General features: G+C 52.9%; 1 protein-coding gene across 1 annotated transcript in view; it reads left to right on the top strand.

Moving 5' to 3' along the window:
• Positions 1-2,462: 2,462 nt before the first annotated feature.
• The window catches only part of ADARB1 (adenosine deaminase RNA specific B1), a 69,616-nt gene continuing 53,325 nt past the window's right edge, over positions 2,463-18,753 (top strand). The window contains exon 1 of the mRNA XM_024758432.1: positions 2,463-2,547. The gene's annotated coding sequence lies outside the window, so the exon portion shown is untranslated. The remainder of the gene's footprint in view (positions 2,548-18,753) is intronic.

Genomic DNA, 18,753 nt, shown 5'->3' on the forward strand with positions numbered 1-18,753 from the left:
CCCGCGTGGTTCCCGGGTTGGCTGTGCTGGGCTCCGTCATGATCGACGATGCTCCTGGACACCGTGGGCACTGCAGGCGTGGACTGTTTTCCGTGCCTGGTTGTTGTCTCAAGCATCTGTGTTGTGAGCTGTGTGGTTCCTGCAGAAGAGTGCCGGTGTAAGAGAGTCGTCCTTTTTTTATTTTTTGCGGTACGCGGGCCTCTCACTGCTGTGGCCTCTCCCGTTGCGGAGCACAGGCTCCGGACGCGCAGGCTCAGCGGCCACGGCTCACGGGCCCAGCCGCTCCGCGGCATGTGGGATCTTCCCGGACCGGGGCGCGAACCCGCGTCCCCTGCATCGGCAGGCGGACTCTCAACCGCTGCGCCACCAGGGGAGCCCAAGAGAATAGTTCTGATGACACGTCCGTGCAGCCGCCCCCCGGGTTAAAAACAGACGTTGTGTCTCCGTCCCCTTGGCCACTGCCCCTCCCTCCCTGTCCATATGGCCGCTGTCCTTGCCGTTCTTTCTAGTTTACCACGGAGCGCGCACCCCTCCGAATCCAGCTTAGCTGTGCCTGTGACTGAGCTTCACGTACGGAGTCGTGGGTATATTCTCTTACGTCCCTCTTGATTTATTAACGTGGTGGATCACATCAGTTGATTTTCACGCACGCAGTCATTTTCGTGTTCCCAGCACAAATCCAACTTGATCATGCCGTATCCGCCTTTAAAAATATCGTTGGATTGCGTTTGCTGACGTCTTGTTGAGGATTTTTACATCCGTCTTCAGGAGTGAGTTTGGCCCATACTTTTTTCTTCATGTGCTTCACAGATGTGTTCCTGCTGAATGCTGGGTGGGACTTTCTGGAGAAGCCATCTAGGCGTGGAGTGTTCTTTGTACGTTGATTTTTCTTTCTTGATTCTAATTCTTTAATGTTGGTCGTTTAGTCAGATTTTCTGTTTCTTCCCGAGTCAGCCCTGATGAGTTGCGTTCCTCTTGGAATTCGCTCATTCTGCCTCAGTTTACCAGGTTTTTGGAGTGAAGTTCCTAGCACCCTCTTACTCTACGTTAGTGCTGTCAGGGTTTGCAGCGATAGCTCCATTTCGGTGGTCTCTTGCGGCCTAACTCACCCACCCCAAAACTTGGGGGCTGAGAACAGCCACCGCTTGGTTGTACTCGTGATGTCGTGGGTCGGGTGTGAGGGAACGGCCTGCCTGTGCTCCACGGCGACTGGGACCGCAGCTGGGGTCACCCAGATGGCTGGAGGGGGCCGTGGGTCTGGAGCGTGTTGTCCGAGGAGCTGGAGAGGCCGAGTCACCGCTCGCAGAGCCAGGGTGTCCACTCAGGGCCCTGCTCCGAAGCCCGCCCTTACGGCCCTGCAGTCCCCCTGGGAGCGTGGCAGTCTCCATCACCCCGTTCCAGTACTTTGTATTTAAAGGTCTCGGTTTACAAACTCCTCTGTGTGTCCGAGTGCAGCTCTGCACCTCTTGTTGTGGTGCTCCTGCCGTGTTTTCCTCGCTCTGTTTTAGTCTGTGTACTTTCGCTTTGTGAAGCTCCTGGAATGGCACTTCACCCCTTGGGGGTTCGCACTTGGTCCTTCCTCTTTCTCCTTGGAGTGCGGGGGGGTCGTGTCCCGGCTGCTGCGACCCACTCCCACCTGCCGCGGAAGTGGGCACCGAGGCAGCGCCCCTTTACCGTCTCCCCCCGGGCGTGGAGGTGGGCCGCCGGGTGGTGATGGGGTGGGTGACGCTGCGGGTGGGTGACGGGAGGAGCCCAGCACAGACGTCATTTGGATATCAGTTTGTTTTTCGAAAAGAAAATAGAGACGTCCCATGTTCAGGTTCTGTAGGTGTTTTAGCGTGTTGCGGTCGTGCTGCTGGTCGGCGGGGAGATACCATGGAGATGCAGACGCAGGGCTGGCCTCAGCTCCTGAGCCTGGGTGGGAAGGGGCAGGGAGGATGCCGAATGCGCAGCTCTGGGTCTGTCTGCACTCACGCACGTGCGCAGGCCCGTGCGTGTGACGTTCCCTTTTTCGGAAGATAGGTCCATACAGGACTTTGCCCGAGACCCCCCTCCTTAGCGCGTGGGTCGGTGCTCGTTTGCGTTGGCACGTCCGCCAGCAGAGATCCGGTGGTGCCTGTCACGTGCGCGTCTGTCTGCCTGTCGTCCGTCGCGGGGGTGAAGGCGTGATTGATCATTGGGTATCTGCTTTAAAAATCGTAAGCGTACAGTAAAAGTGAGTGAAACGTGTTTAGAAGAGGCCTTTTTTTTTTTTTTTTTTTTTTGCCTGTGCTGTGTGGCCTGCAGGACCATCTCCCAAGGAGAGGACTTTTAATTAACAATCTTTATTATTAGAGTTAGCTCCTGCACTGGTGAAAAGGCTTTACTGTTGAGTTAAATTAATGCAAAGTAATGGAATGCTTCTGTTACAGAGGGAAGGCTTTCAGGCTGGGCACAGAGAGCTGGAGAGGGGCCTGAAGGAAGCTCGCCAACCAGACGCCACACTTAGGTCTTCTCCGCCCCACCTGCACCGAAGGGCCGAGGAAACAGAAACACGTCGAGTGCGAGGTAAGAGCAAACGCCCGTACATCTCTGCTAACGTTTGACTAACAGGAGTGCCTCTGGCTTGCCGTAGATGATTAGTTAAGCCTTTGGCTTTGCCATTTAAAATGCGTGTGATGGGCTGGCTTCCAGCAGAGACGGGTTGTTACGGTCCCTGCGGTCTCTCGGCCGGTGCTCTGCTGCCCCCCAGCGGCCGGCGCGGTTCCTGCAGAGGGGACGCCACGCTGGACTTGCTGTAAAGCCTTTGCCGCCAATTCTTTTCCTTGAGGTGATTCAAGGAAAATTTCGTTAGCACTTATTTTTGTGACTGTTCCATGATTCAGCGTCTGCTTTTGAGAGGAGTTGAGACAGGTGTTCAAATCGCGGTAGTGGGATGTCAGGTTAATTTGAGGCCCGCAGAAGGTCTAGCGTTGAACTTTCAAGGAGGTTTTTTCACGGGGAGGAAGTATAGGGATGTGGCCGCCAGAGGCTGCTGAGTGCAGAAGTAGCGTGTTCTGTGTACGTTCACTCCCTCGGTGGGGGCTGGGGAGTGTCTGCCACATCACAGCACCCGCTGGGCCGGGGGGACGTTGGACGGGGCAGACGTGGAGCCCACGGGGTCGGGTGGGGGAGGAGAGGTGCGCCTGGAAAAGCCCCCCCTGCCATTTCTGTGTCTGTAAACGTCAAGAATGTCAGGCACCTAGTTCCCAGGGAGACCTTTAAAAGAAGTTTGGCTTACTCTTCTACTGATGCTTTTTTTCTTTCTTTCTTTTTTTTGGCACATGGGGAGGGCAAAACCAAGGTGACTTCTACCGCCGCTTGTGCCAGAGGGGTGGAGTTTTATGTTCAACCACAGCTCATGGTTCAGCTCGATTAGTGACCTTCAATCAGTTTCTCTGTAGCTGGAGTTTATTGAGAGACGGCGAGAATCCCAGAGTGAGACATGCTTTAGTGCTGCGAGTGCAGTGTGATTTAGGGCCACCTACGTCCAAGGTGCCATAGACGTAAACTGCCTCATTCATTATACTGTTTAAGTGAGATAGAAAGTGTTTTTTTATGTAATGTAAGCATGTACCGGAGAAGCGAGTTATTTATGTTCCTTTGCACAAGTAAATTGTCCTTGAGGGCCTAGAAGAAATAACCAAGGACAAAAGGTGGCATCTGAAGCAGGACGGAGGGCTGGGCATGATCAGAGACCACAACGTCGTGAATCACGTCTCCTACTGATTCTGTGTTGACAGGTGTTAGTTGCAGAACAGACATTTTGTATTTGTTTCATAAAATGAGAGCTAATTCTGGCAACAATAATCTGAAGTATTAGTCTTTTTTTCAGAGTGATTTGAAAAAGAAAAAAAAAAAACACGGAAGTGGCCAGAAAAAGTCTCCACTGGTGGAAGCGCTCCTGTCAGTAGCCTCATTTGCCATCTGACGGTGACGCTGGAGGGAGCCTGTATTTTTAGTTTCAGGCACAGTTGCTGCTTTTGCCTCTCTTGCTCCTTAAAAAGATTGAAGTTGCTTCTTGTGTCTTACAGGTGAGAACATCTTCCGAGGTTGGGGCATCTCGGGGGTTGCGCTGTGGAACCTCTGCAGCATTTACGTGGCTGCACACATCTGAGGGAGGCCCAGGGAAGCCCCGAGTCTGCTCAGACGCTGGGGCTTTTCCTCGCTGTGTCTCTCTGCCGCCAACCCCAGCATTCTGCTTATAGCGAATATTGATTAACTCCCCTTTTTATTCTGAAATGAAATCATAGAAGGTACCACGTTATATAATTACAACCGTATTCAAATGTAATAAAAGAGAAATTAAGAACGTACCACGAAATAGTTCTCGTGTTGACATGTGAACGCCGGGCGCCGCCGCTCTCAGGAGGACCCTGTGCACGCACGCCTGTAAATGCAGAGACGCAGGCGCTGCAAGGGTGACACAGACCGAGGGTGTAGACCTGAGTGGGGTGGCGTTCAGCTCGTGGGTTCGTTCTTGGAGGAGCGCGCCGCCGTTCTCCCTGCTGTTCGCTCGGCAGTTACGATTCTGGATGGTTGGGTGTGTTGGAAGTTGATTATATATGAAACGGGGCTTGAGTAACCATGAACCTCTTTGTCACCTGCATGGCAGTGCTTCAGGCAGGACAGTTCTTTGTTTCTGGGACAGTCCTGCTGTCCCACACACTCCCTCTCCCTGCACGGTGCCAGGGTGCCCCAGACCTGCGACGACCAGACCACGTCCACACGTGGCCACCACTGCCACCCCCAGCGGTCAGGGTGGCGTCGAGGTCCTCACAGGCCTGCAGGGTGTCCTGAAGGCTGGAGCAGCTGTGGGCCGGGGAGGAGCCCCCCGCCGCCCGGCGTGAGGCGTGGGCCCCCGCGAGTGCAGGTGACTCCAGGGCTCCTAGTGCCCGAGGTGGGGAGCGGCATCGCTGCAGGGACACCCAGCGCTTATGCAGGGGGCGGAATCCTTACATGGGGGCAAATACTTGACATTTTCCCCCTTTAATGTGATTTACTGGCTAACGTAACCTATTTCACACAGATGACACTTCAGTTTATAAACGTTCCTGAAGGTCAGTGAAATAAAACAAAATTTGGCTGAGAACGAAGAGTGATTCTCACTGAGTTTCTGGCGTGAGTCACGGCCACTGAGAAAGTGTCCTTGTGTCATCTGGACTGACTCATCGGCGTCAGCTCCACAAAGCGCGTCCAGGAAGATGCGCCCCTGGTTGTGAGGTCACGGGTCTGCTGCAGTGTTCAAGAAAGATGTGTATTGCGTCCCCCACTCTTTCGTTCACCCGGCAGATAGGTGCCTTGCATCTGTGGGCAGGCACTGACCGAGGCCCTCGGGACCAGGGTGGGACGGGCCGGACATCACCCGCCGAGGCTGGTGGGAACGGAGAAGAGTCATTGTCGCTCCAGGCAGCGTCGGCCAGTGCGGGGGACCCTCAGGGCAGGGGTAGGGACCTCTCCCAGGGGGTGGTGTCTCAGAGAGGACCCAGGAGGGACCCTCACACGCCTTCTCTCCACACCCCTGCCTGAGGGTGGCTGCGAGCAAAATGGTACACAGTTAACCTCAAAAGTATGACTCTAGGTGGATAAAACTTCGATTGCCTTTGCAGTGCTGGGTGCGGAGTAGTATCTGCTGCTCTTAGTAGTTGCTTGCTGACTTTCTTGTAGCTGTTTTGTGCTCTGGTCCTGACTAAACACAAAATAATGGATCCAGATACTTGAGACTAATGTGTAAAAAGAAAAATGGGAGATTCATTTACAGATACGGGACTTGTAGAAATACAGCAGTGCCCTCTTGTGGACAGATTCGTTGTGTAGTCACCCCTCCGTAAAATTCGAAATGCTGAATTCATCAGAGAACCCCTGGCCCTCCTGTGCAGATGGAGAATTCTGGAAGGCTGTCTCCTGACCGCCTTATTACCGGGATGCTGCGGGCCCTTGCTGGTCTTACGGTCTACGGATGACGTTTTGGACGTGGGCTAGGGCATTCGATGTGGTCTCTCCATCAAGTTTGTGGGGCAGCAGCTGGCAGTGGCGATGAGAGCTCCGTGGGGCCCGTTCTGGAAGAACAAAGCCCAGAGCTGCTTAGAGGAAGGGGTGGGTCTCTTGGATCATGGTGGAACTCAGGCCTCTGCGGCGCTGCCCAGGCGGGCACTGGGGCGGGGACATGGCTGGGGGGAAGGGAAGTGAGCAGGTGACGACAGTGGTGTGTCTGCTGCTGCTGTGACAGAAGTAGGGGCCAGAGGCAGGTGGCCTGTTCTCCCCCCTGCGGTAGGGGCCGCAGGCTTCGTGGAGGCGGGAGGAGTCTTGAAAGGTGTGTATTTTCCAGGCAGATGGCATGGGGATGTGGGCAGGGGGGGGGGGGGCAGGGGCAGGAGAGGACCCCGGCAGCCTGGTGGGCCCAAGAGGGGCTGCGACTGTGGTGGGTGGGGGCATGCAGGGGCAGGGCCGAGGCCGGCTGGGCGGAGGCACGTCGGGGTGCGGGAGAGGAGACCAGGCCTGCTTGGATTCTGTTTTTCAGTTTTTACCAGCGATGTCTTCCGAAGTCAGACAAGTCACGTAATTTAGAAGGGCTTTCGGTGGAAAGCAGCGGTCTGCAGTCCTCGCCCTCCCCAGAGGCAGCCCTGATTGTTCTAAAGAGTTGTAGATACCTGTGTTTCTGGATTGGCCAGTGTGAGGACTGGCTGCGGGGACAGAGGCGCCGCGTGGGGAGCTTCACCAGGAGGAAGGTGAAGCAGCAGTGCCCGTCCAGGCCCAGACCGTCTGTCCTGGTGTCCGTCTGTCCTGGTGTTCGGTCTGCTGTGTGTGAACCACCCATAGCTGGGGCAGGTGCTGGAGGGGGTGTGATACAGGGCACCTGTGTGCTGTCTCTTGGAGAGGTTCCCAGAAGCTGCCTCGTGACGCTTCTGTTTCCATCCCAGTGGGTAGAGCTGTCGTCACGTGGCCGTGACCAATGGCAGGAGGGCTGGAAAGGTCGTTCTCCGGGGCTGGCCGGGCGGGTGCTCTGCTGTTGGTGGGGATGGCAGTCACTGCCGTGCTTCCTGTTTCTTAATAATACACGTGCAGTTATTTGATTTGTTAATTTTGGACAGTGTCTGTTGACTTTCGGTTTAGATACAGGAGGATTTAGCTCACTTACGCTTCTGCCTTCCCTTCTTTTCCCGTGTCATTTAGGAGTGCTTTTGGCTGAAAGTAACAGAAAACATGACCTGTGGTATCTTAAACAACTGGGGGTTTATTCATTTACTTATTTCACAAGTAAAGCAAAGGTAGGTTTTTGCTAGAGCTGGCTCAGAGCACGACCACGTCAGGAGTCTGGTTCGGTGTCTCTGCAGTTCTCCTAACCATTCGTGTCTGCAGTGTGGCTGCTGCAGCTCCGGCCTTCACATCCGTGTTCAAGGCAATAACAGCTGGGAAGGAAGGAGCAAGCAGTGCAGCCCATTTCTGTCGTTTTCACCAGGGGCATTCCAGAAGCCTCTGCATATTTTCATTTATATCTCGTTGGCCAGAACAGTGTCGTGTGGCCAGCTGTAGTCACAAAGGAGACTGAGAAAGCGAGTATTTAACTCCTGTAACATCTCTGCAAGAGGGGGCAGGAGAAAGGGGACTGGGGCAGGAGCACTGGGTCAGCCAGCCAGGTTGGCAGCCACGCCCCCTGCTGGTTGTCTTAGGAACTGCAGATTCTTAGCCCGTTTCTTGGACCTTGGACGTCTCCTGGCTCCCCACGTGTCAGGTGGACCTGGCCACTTACCCTACCCTGCCCATCACCTCCTCCTCACTCTCCGCTGTTCAGCTTCTGTCAGGTTTGGTGTTCTGGGTTTCTTGATGTTATCAAAGTAGAAAATTTTATTTTCTGTTTTGTGACCATGGTTCACTCAGTTTCAAATCCGTACATGGCATTTACGTTATCATGATTAGCAGACGGTGTTCGCTACAGAGCCAGGTAAGACGCAGGTGACAGTTCCTCCTCCGTCACACTTGTGCGTGCAAAGGAAGATTTTTAAGTGATTTCTCTTTTAGGACACTACACTAACTGCCGAAAGTCGTGCCACGTTTGAACTTGCTTTATAGTTGGGTCGTGTCTTTTTTGCTCAGTGCTGTCTTTCTCCTGCATTCTTGCATTGCCGGGGTGGTAGAGCGGGGTGGTGAGAGGAGGCTGCAGCCTGAGTTTGGGGCAGTTTGCTCGCTTCCCCGCTCCGGTCTCCTCAGGAGTCAGCCGGCGGCAGCAAGAGCTGCCGTAAGCCTTCCTCTGCAGTCCTGTTGAGAGACCCGTGTGCGTTCTAGTCTTTTCCAGCTGATTCATTCTGTGTTTGGAATCCATTCATTCCTTCTTCTTGAAATCTATTTTCCATTTCATTTCAAATTGAGACTATGACTTTCTCCTACTATTTGTGGGGTTTTTTTCTGTGATTTTTTTAAAGTTGCCTTTATTGAGGTACAGTTTACATGCAGTATAAATCACCCTTTGTACGTGTTCAGTTAGATGTGCTCTGACAGTGTACGCAGTTAGCACAGCACCACCCCCGTGTCCTTCGTCCCAAAGGTTCCCTCTTGCCCACTCAGGTGTCCTGATCCATCCTGACCACAGAGTGGCCCTGCCCGGCATTGGCGTTCTGTGTCATTGCCTACTTTGGACAGGACACCAGGACGCGGCGGTGAGGGGTGAGGGCAGGCCACGGGGCGCCCACGCCATCGGGCGCCCACACGTCAAGCGTGCCGCGAGCCCTGGGCGGACGGGGGTAGGTCGCGCTGTGAGGTCACGCTGAGACGGCAAGAAAAAGCCCGTCTCACGTCCTGAGCTCGGTTGTCCTGCGTTCCTACCCCGAGCCCAGGTAGCAACTTCCTGCAGAAAAGCTTCCGTTCACTGGCTTTGCTTTAGCCATTTTAAAGGACCCGTGAGGCAGTGGTATGGAATACTTACAGCTGGTTTAGTTCAGTGAGTGACCTGATTTGTAAATTAAATTTTATCAAATAATTTATAAACTTAATTCTAATAAGTTGAGCTCCTGGTATGGAATTGGAAAGCACAGTTTCATACGTCTGTTCCAGTCTTTAAAAAAATTATTGCTTTGCTTATTTATGTATAATATACTTTTACAGTTTCATTATTTTAGCTTAATATTTCAAATAGGTTTTATAATTCAGATAAGATACAAAAGCAACAAAACCCCAAATAGTCTATACTATCAAGTTCTGAATGTGTCGTGACAGATGGCTAATTTTAATAAGACTAAAATTCACCCAAATTTGTGTATGTGTGTTTGATCTTTAGTGAAGAGTTGCCAACATAAAGTGAAGAAATAATGTGAATGTTTAAGGTTTAAAATTTCTCTCCCACGAGCCCTTGTCTTGCAGCTGCTCTTCCCTACGGCCATGTTGACCCACACGCCCACTCTAGTGTCCTGTCCCTGCCGCTACTTGCTCTCCCCAGGCTGACTGTGCAGCAGTGTTTGCTGGGACAGGGTCCCGGGGCAGGGGGTGGGTCTGGCCAGGCAGCGGCCGGGATCGGTGATGGAATCCAGGGGCCGAAAGCCCTGGCTCAGACTCTGCGCACAGGGTCCCAGAGAGCTAGACTTCTAGAGTGAAGGTAGACTTTGGCCAGCGGGGTTCTCTGGGGCCCGGGTAGAGTGAGGGACCTGCCCCCACACGTCCCTCTGAGCATCCGCCCAGGATAGCACCCACCTCTCCTGGGAGCCTCCCAGCAGTTTGGGGACACAGGTCTGGGGTGGGGGTGTATCCTCCAGCCCCTGGGCCCTCGGGTCTGAGGAGGTGAGGCCTGGGCGCTGCCCTGCGCCGGGACTCGGGATTTTGTGGGCCCCCCACCTTCGTAGTTGACCAGCTTGATGGGACCCGAGCTGGGATCGTACTCCCCTCTCAGACTGGGGGATATCCCGTCGCCGCCCTCCGGCCCGGCTTCATCGCCTCAGTAACCAGTTTGCTCTGGGCTAGACTTCCTTTGAATTCTCTAGTCATGAGTTTCAGTGATATTGCTGAGAAAAATGTGAGTTTTCGTTGCTTTTTATCACCTTCTCTGTGCACACGGTGTCCGTTTGGTGGCAGATTCAGACCTTCATTTCTGGGGAGTTCTCTTCTCTCGCAGCTCTGGTGTGTTCCCTGGTCGTGTGTCTGGTCCTTGGACACACGGGTTCTGTGCCTTTGGGTCTCCACCCTGCAGGTCCAGGCTGTGATGCCTCTGATCTCTTTTTAAGTTTTTTCTCTTCCATTCAGTCTTGTCTGAGTTTTTAGTCAGATCTGACCATTTTTGTCCTTTTGTACCTTGCTTGTACATCTGCACGTTTATGTTGGTTCTTTCATGTACACATACCCGGTTTTAAAAAAAAACCAACCCTAGGATCAAGTATATGTAGGTTACCTGGGTCAGAGGTTTTTCTACTCTAGACTGAGCAGAATCACTGTCTTTGAAGGCCCAGCCAGATTTACTTGATACTTCAAAAAGTATATGTTCTCATTTGTTTTTAATAATCAGTAACAGAAAACATTGTTTTTAAAGGATGGTTCAAGAATAGTCTTTAAAGAAATACCTGTCTAAACCATGGCTATCAATTGTATGCCCAGTTCAGTTTCAAATTTACGTTCAGACTTGATGACACTCTTTGTTTCAAACTTTCCTTCGGTCTGTAACTAGGAATCAGAGCTCTCTGTGCGCAGCCCAGGCCTCTCAGATTGGAGATGGCCTCTGCTGCCGGCATTACTCCGTGGGCCACCTGAGCCTCCGTGGGCCCCCTGAGCTGTCTGCGTGCCATCATCTGTGGCTGCTTCCTTGTTTTGGGTGGCCTTAGGCTATTGGAACTAATTTTAGGGCCTTCAATTCAAGTGTCTCCCCTCCTTTATTTCAAATCCAACACCTGCTGTACTTACCTGATCAACGTAAATTTTTATTTTAATCCAAAGTTCCTTGGTAGAGTCACTTCAAAAGAAAATGGAAAAAGCTTACTTTAGTTCGTGATCTTAATTGAGTGGAGGAAACTTGCAGGTGCACTGCAAACTACACTGACCCTAACCTGCTCGGAGCTGTCTTGCCGTAGAAAGTAGAAATGTGCTTAGTTGAAGAAATACGTGCGTGTTACTTTGACATGATATTGTGAGAAATCTTAACAGATTAAAAAAGTGAACCTGAGTGGCCGTGCTTTTGCTGCGATGGCGGCCTTGTGGAGGGTGAAGAGCTTGGGTCCTGAGCGGGAAGTGTCCTGGGTTCGGAACCGTGCCCTGCCGCCTGTCCAGTTGTGACCTTGGACAGATCACCTGGCCTCTCCAGCTGGCTGCTTCTCTTCGTAAGGTGGAGGTCCTGATGATACGGCAGCAGCTGAAGCCAAGGTGGCCGTACTGTGGCCTGCACACTGTCCTCACTTGGTCCCCCCAGCAAGCCTGGGGGCAACCATCGCTGTCACCTCGGAGCCGAGAGGGTGAGAACTTGCCGCGGCCCCAGGCTAGAAGGAGGTAGAGCAGGGCTTCAGCAGGGAGACCTGCTCCGGGCTTGGTACCGATGACCCCTGTGCTGTAACCATGGCCATGCTGTACGGCCGTGCGGGTTTCACACTGCACAAAACGCTTGAATGGCTTCCCTGCCGGTTGTGAAACAAGTGGGGGTTGTGTCCAGGCCGCCCCTCGTGCGGTCATTGCAGAGTCTCCTTTACTAAGATTTGGTGACATTTAACTGGAGTGACCAGCGGGTGGTGGTCACTCGGTACACTCGTCCTGTGCATGCCGCCTCAGTGGCTGTCCCCTCCCCCAACTGCCCAGCTGCAGTGCCTTTCCCAGCTCTGTCTACACTCGATACTCAGGACTCACCCACTCTCACCTCTGTGCAGGTGAGTCCCACACCTGAGTCTCCAGCCCAGACCTTTCTCCTGCTCTCCAGGCTCAGACCCCGGGTCCCCCAGCATCTTCTGGGGAATCACCTCATCTCCAACTTGGGACATCAGATTGACCTCCCGATGCCCCCCCGCCCCGCCCCGCCCATCCACAGGCCTCCAGTCTCAGCAGCTCTGTCCTTCCGGGCTCTCAGGCCAAAAGCCGGGGCTGTCCTTTCCCTTCTGCCCCAGATCCAAGCTATCAGAACTGCCTACTGTGGCACTAGGGTGCGTCGGGTCTGGTTATGTCTTACCTTGTCCGCGGCCGTCAGGCTCTGACCACTGGGTCTGTTTACAGTACTCTCCTAACCTGTCTCCCCGCGTCAGCCCTGCCCCACACCTGTCCTTCCCCCGAGGCCAGAGGCCAGGCCCCACGGAAACTCCCGGGCAGAGTGAGCCGACCCTCCAGTACTTCTGGCCTCCTGGCTGTTCCTGGGCCACGCGGGGCTCTGCCTCGGCGTCTTCGCCCTCCGTCTTCTTGGAACGCTCTTCCCCGGGGCCTCACGTCAGCCTCCTCAGCGCCTTAGGCTTGGCTTCGTTGCCGTCTTCGTGGAGCCGTGCGGTGTCCTCTGACACGCGGGTCCTTTAACTGCTGACTGGGTTTCTTTTCCTGTTGGACGTGAGCCCCATGCGAGCCTGGGAACGTCCTCTGTTCACCGACAGAGCCCTGGCCCCGAGGATGGTCCCGGCACATAGTAGGTGCTTGCTCCCAGTTGGACGAGTGAGTGAATGTTTGCTGTGTTTCTTATTAAGAGATCTTTCTGAGGCACCATGGTATTAAATCAAGTACCATTACAGTTTCCTGTGTGTTGATTATCTGTGAATAACTAATGAAGAACTGACTCGTTTAGAGACTGTAGAATTCTGATGGCATAAACTCCTTGTTTCCTTCTTGAAAGAGTAGAAAAACAGTTTTCAAGAGTCTTATCCTAAATTAATAGTCCAGGAACATTAAATGTTGGAATCTTTACTCTAGGACATAGATAAATAAAATTAATTAGGTACCAGGAATGTCAGAAGATGCTTAATGGTGTACAACTGTTTCTGACGTTCTCCTGGAATTCAGTAGTTATTAACTTGCATAGATGTGACAGCTGAAGCCCGAAATCGGTGTACTTTTAAAATTGGAAGAAGCTTTAAAGTGTTCTTTTAGATTACTGTCAATTTAGTGGTTCTAGAAACCATATCTGATGCAGCAAATCATTGCCATTCTGCTGTGAATTTCTTGATTCCCACGAATACAGGTATTCTATTTTTATGCTCCTCTTAAATAATCCTAAAGGTAGCAGAAAGAAATGGGAAGAAAAAAGAAGAGCGTGATAGATGCAGAGAGAGGATGTTATTTCACCTGTGGGAACTTCTCGTGGAACGGCTCTAAGATAAGACGCGCTGAGAAAGGTGGTGCTCCGTTAGGGCCCCTCCCATCCACGGCCACAGACGCTGCATCAGGGCTCCACTTGCCTTGTCATTCCGGTGGGTTCTGACTCACTCTGATTTTCAGGAAAGCGGAAAACACGGCATTTATTAGGTGAGGAAGATTAACTGTGCATTCGGTCGTGTCCTTTGATGAGAAAAAACAAATGATCCCTTTATGAAGTGAAGGCTATATGCACGTAACTGCCACGTTACCTGAGTTTTTATACGAATGTAGCGCGAATGTGAAATTGGGCTGTACGATGCGATAGTAGGAAGCCAGCTTGTCCTTGCGTTTCATAGAGTATTCGGTGCTCTTTAGTTAAAAGGAATCTAAACAGACTCGATGTTGTCAAACCAGGCGTCTTGAGAACCGTGCTGCTGTCCCTCCTGCGCCCGCGGGGTAGTCGTGAGTGGGTGCCTCAGGTGCCGCGGAGACGCCGGGCCACGTGGCCCACCCCGCAGGACACGGACACCCGTTTGGGTCACAGGAGGGAGGAGGGAGTGAGGAGGCCTTTGGGGGTTTCCATGAGAACAGCAAGGCAGGGCAGAGTGAACCACTTAGGACTGATCAGTTTGAGTGACCCTGGCAGGCTCTGGGCTGTAGCGGTGGTTTCTGGTTGCCTGGTCCCTGCCCGAGTGATCTGGGGCAGGGGTGGGGCAGCAGGGGCCTGGAGGGAGGTTAGATCTCAGTGTGGGCTGTGGCTTGCGTTGCTCCTGGCCGAGCCCTCTGTTGTCTCTGCAAATCAGCTCATCCGGGAGGGGCAGTCTCTCCTTCCCAGGGTCTGCAAGGCCCCCAAATGCCAGAGCATCAACAAAAAGAAAATAGAGTTAAACTAATTTGCAGTGTGATGTATGGAGGCCACATAGACAGCTACTGTACAGAACCCAGGGAAGCAGAGTTAGAACGACTGCCGCTAGGAGCTGAGCTGCCCTGCAGCTGGGGACGGGGGTCGGAGGGCGTGCTCTCAGGGTTGCACTCTGGTCCCTCCCCAGGGTGAGCGGTGGGCTCTGTCCCACCAGTGCCCGCTGCCTGGAGCCCTGGGGAAGGGGTGCTGCGGGGCCACGTCTTCTGTGGAGCATGTCGGATGGGCACACACAAATCTGAGTCATAGGAGCTGCTCGATGTGACAAAACATGGCTCAGGCGCCACGTGCAGTCGTGGTGAAGCCGGCGTTAATTCGTACGCACCTTTGGAATAATAAGTTGGAAAAGCGACGCTGGCATTACCAGGGAAGGAACGCTTTTTATGCAAGACACGGGCAGTTGTGCGGAGAGAAAGATTTTGACGCGTCGATTAACTTTTCTTTTGCTGAAGGGCTCTGCTACTCACACCCTCCCTGCACACTGACTCCTCCGCAAGACACCCCGGTCCTCAGGGCTCTCGGATGCAGTTGCCTTTTGTTCCAAGGACAGAGACCCCAAGATGTGGGAGAGCATCTACACAGTGTGTCTGGACGAGGGGGGCTGAGGGCTGTGGGTTGTGCTGGGCCAGTCCAAGTGTGGGTCCCGCGCCCTGAGATGTGTGTGCGTGCGTGTGTCTGTGCGCGTGCGTGTGTCTGTGCGCACGCACGCGTGTGCGTGTGTGTATGCGTGTGTGTGTGTGCCCTGCTCTGCACCCCCCGGCGAGCCAGGTTGGGTGGGAAGGGGAGGGTCGTGCCTGCCTGGCGCCAGGTGCCCACGTGCAGGTGGGGCCAGCGGTGTCCCCAAGCCGCGGGGTCCTGGGTCCCTGAGCGGTGCTGCGTGGGAGCGTTACTTTGGGCGGTGTTATTTTGTGAACTGGACTCTTGGTGGTTCTACTTCATTATTTGAGGAATTGTGTATATTCTGGAGACGTTGGGGCTTTTTAGGCAGGACTCTGTTTGATGGGGAGATGGTGTCACACACACACACCCCGCCCCCCGGAGTCATGTCCCTGCCCACTTGGAAGGGCTGAGGGCCCCTCCATCTGCGCTTTGAAGAGTGAGCGTGGGGCGGGGGAGGAGCCACCCTCCCACGTGTCCACGAGGGCCGTCACAGCCGCGCGGCTCAGATGCTTGGCTGAGCGCCCACCCCAGTGGCCGGGGGCAGGGACGGGGCCGGGCTGGCCAGGGCTGGCCCCGCTCATCGCGGGGACGCTGGCCATGGGGACTGTCCTCAGCATCCGCCGGTGTAAAAGGAGGCGCAAGAGACGCTCTGAGAGGAAAGGTAACTCCTTTGTCTTTCATTCTGAAGTGCAAATACCGGGCTTCCAACGCGGTGCAGTGCGGGAACGTGTTCTGACCTGCCTGTGAGTTTATCTTGTTGATGCCGGTTACTTCTTTTTTTTTTTTTTTTTTACATCTTTATTGGAGTATAATTGCTTTACAATGGTGTGTTAGTTTCTGCTTTATAACAAAGCGAATCAGCTATACATATACATATGTTCCCATATCTCTTCCCTCTTGCATTTCCCTCCCTCCCACCCTCCCTATCCCACCCCTCTAGGTGGACACAAAGCACCGAGCTGATCTCCCTGTGCTAAGCGGCTGCTTCCCACTAGCTATCTACCTTACGTTTGGTAGCGTATACATGTCCACTCCTCTCTCTCGCTTTGTCACAGCTTACCCTTCCCCCTCCCCATATCCTCAGGTCCATTCTCTAGTAGGTCTGTGTCTTTATTCCTGTCTTACCCCTAGGTTCTTCATGACATTTTTTTCCCTTAAATTCCACATATATGTGTTAGCATACAGTATTTGTCTTTCTCCTTCTGACTTACTTCACTCTGTATGACAGACTCTAGGTCCACCCACCTCATTACAAGTAGCTCAATTTCATTCCTTTTTATGGCTGAGTAATATTCCATTGTATATATGTGCCACATCTTCTTTGTCCATTCATCCGATGATGGGCACTTAGGTTGTTTACTTCTGCTTTCCCTCTAGAGTGCCTCTCTTTTCTTCTGTTGGCATTTCGTAGAGTTTTAGCTAGGGACTCACAGAGGTAGATTTTAAAAACATGTCTCTAGACATGTCTAGAAATCACGTTAGCTTCAAGGTTTAATGTATTTTTTAGGAAGACATTTATGAAATCTTTGAAGTGTGTAGCTTTGAGTCCCAGGAGATTTTCCCTCTAGAGACAGATGCTTTGTAATTTCTCCTTTGCTGCCACTCTTCCTTACTGACTGACTTTTCTAACGTCAAAACTACTCCTCATGCTGTGGTAAGACTGTGGCTGCCGCCGTTACAGTGTTTTCCTTTTAAAGACACGGAGAGCAAATTCCTTCCGTTCAACACTCCAGATAATTTCAGTCTTTAATTCAACTTGACCTGTTAAGATCAATATTTTTTTCTTAACACCAGATTTAAAAGTTGCCTGTGACTATAAAAATCACAAACTACTGGCTTTGGGGTGAATTGTTGCTTTAGGAGGTGTTGAGAGTTTGCTGTCTCCACGTGCTATGCGTTAACCAACAGAAAATGTCTGAGGTGCAGAAGTGCTCCTGCTGAGGGGATAGCCGGTTGTTTTCCGGGTGCCCCCTCGTTACCCAGCAGCTGACAGGGCTGGAACGGGGTCTTTCTCCAGCACCGCATCTTTGGGGTCTGCTGCGACAGGAGACAGTCGTCTCTCCAGGAAAGAAAACGAGCCACGGTTCTTTAGTGTGGCTTCCCAAGAAGAGGAAGAAGACATTCATTTTGGAGTCAGCAATCTGTTGTAAGAGCACGTTGCTCACTGTAGCACAGACGCTGGTCCTAATGGAGCTCTGTGTCTAGGGGCGGCGGGGCCTTGCGATGTGTGACCTCTGTGGGCCCCATGCCCACCGCGTGTGTCCAGGACAGAGGCACCGTCCCCAGGGCACGCGGGCGTAGCCTTCTCGGCGCGTCCCTGCTGCTCCCGACCTGCACCTGGTTACGGCGTCGGTGTGTTTGCTCTCCTCAGTCAGGCATGAGAGAGCAAGGTGGCATTAAGACAAGCAGGAGGACATTAAGACAAAGGCAAAAGCCAAAACTGCAAGACATTTTCATCCAAATACGCTAAATTTAGACTTTTTTGCCACTGTTTTTCCTCCGTGGCTTCTCATTGCTAAACATAAATTCGGGAAAATTTTGAGACGTGTACGAACCATTCGGTCATCATTCTTTCGGAACTTATCGTAATTCACGTGGTGTGTATTTGTCCCACTGTATACAAATTCTAAATGTCTTCACATGTTCTAGAATCTTATTCTTCGGTAGGAAAACCGTTCCCAAGTGCGTTGCGGTTTCAGACCAACATCTTGAGAAATTAGCTGTTACAAGATGTAGCAGCGCAGCCCCGTGTATTAAGTGAGCCCTGTTCACTGGACGTTCCTGTGTCTGTAGATTCATCGTGAACGCTGCTAAACAACGTTAGGTACGTGTTAATACACGTTCCTATTTATAACGTGCCCTATATTTGAAACTAATAATAATGCCTTTAAAAATTATGACTATTCTTAGGACTGGCCATCCCATTTATACCAAATTGGGACAGTTTTACAGGATGTGAAATGCAGTCTTCTAGTATTGTCTAATTTTAAAGCGCTCCAAATCCTGCGTGAAGACTGGCGTAACGTGCGAAAATGGCGTAACGTGCGAAAATGGCGTAACGTGCGCCTCTTCGAATTTAGTTACGTGTCAGCACCGTGTAGCAGCAGCTTCCTTGGTTTCGGTAGCAGTGCGATTTCAGTGATTTTTCACTGCTCCTGTGGAAGGGTCGCTCCCTCCCCCACGGCAGGGTATTGGCGGTTTACTCTGGATGAGAGGCACATGGCTTAGCGTAGTCGTCAGAAAATTACGGTTAGAAGAGAGCAGTGTGCAACTTTAATACTGACCGGGACCCCCGTACAGCAGACACTGCTGTCTTGGCAGGTGCTGCCCCCTGAGGCCCAAGGTGGGTCCGGAGCCCAGGTCACAGTCCCGGGGACTGTTAGACCAGCCCTCCCCGGGCCCGACCAGTGCAGACGCTGTCGCCTTCTCTCCACTCACGTTACTGCTGCGGAGTTGCGGGACGGTGGGAGGGGCGGGATGGAGAGCCCAGAAGGCTCCTTCACCCCCCTGCCCCCGCTTTATGAATGCCCCCCTGTATTTTGCGATTAAGGGCTTTCTCAGTGAGTACTTTGTCCTGAGTGTGACAGCACCCTTGTCTGTGCCCAGTCGTAGGCACGCCCTGTGATGGCCACTGTCGCCGTGCATGTACTGCAGTCAGCTGGGCTCCCTCGCGTTTCCAGGATGGAGAAGTGAATGGGGGCGGGGACCGCTTACAGAAATGGAGGCCCAGAACCTCTGATAGCGCTGGAGGACGGGGCATGGACACCCTGTGCCATCGAGGAGATGCCGACAGCACCTGAGGGAGCAGGCGGCTGTTATGCCAGGCTTCCACCTCGCTGAGAGACGCCTCTTGGTGAGGGGCAGAGCGCTGTGGCAGCTGGCGGCCTAGGGCGGGGCGGCATTCGTCCACCCACCCGTCCACCCAT

Source organism: Neophocaena asiaeorientalis, unplaced genomic scaffold (assembly GCF_003031525.2).
Source record: "Neophocaena asiaeorientalis asiaeorientalis breed wild unplaced genomic scaffold, Neophocaena_asiaeorientalis_V1.1 scaffold45, whole genome shotgun sequence".
Taxonomy (NCBI): domain Eukaryota; kingdom Metazoa; phylum Chordata; class Mammalia; order Artiodactyla; family Phocoenidae; genus Neophocaena; species Neophocaena asiaeorientalis.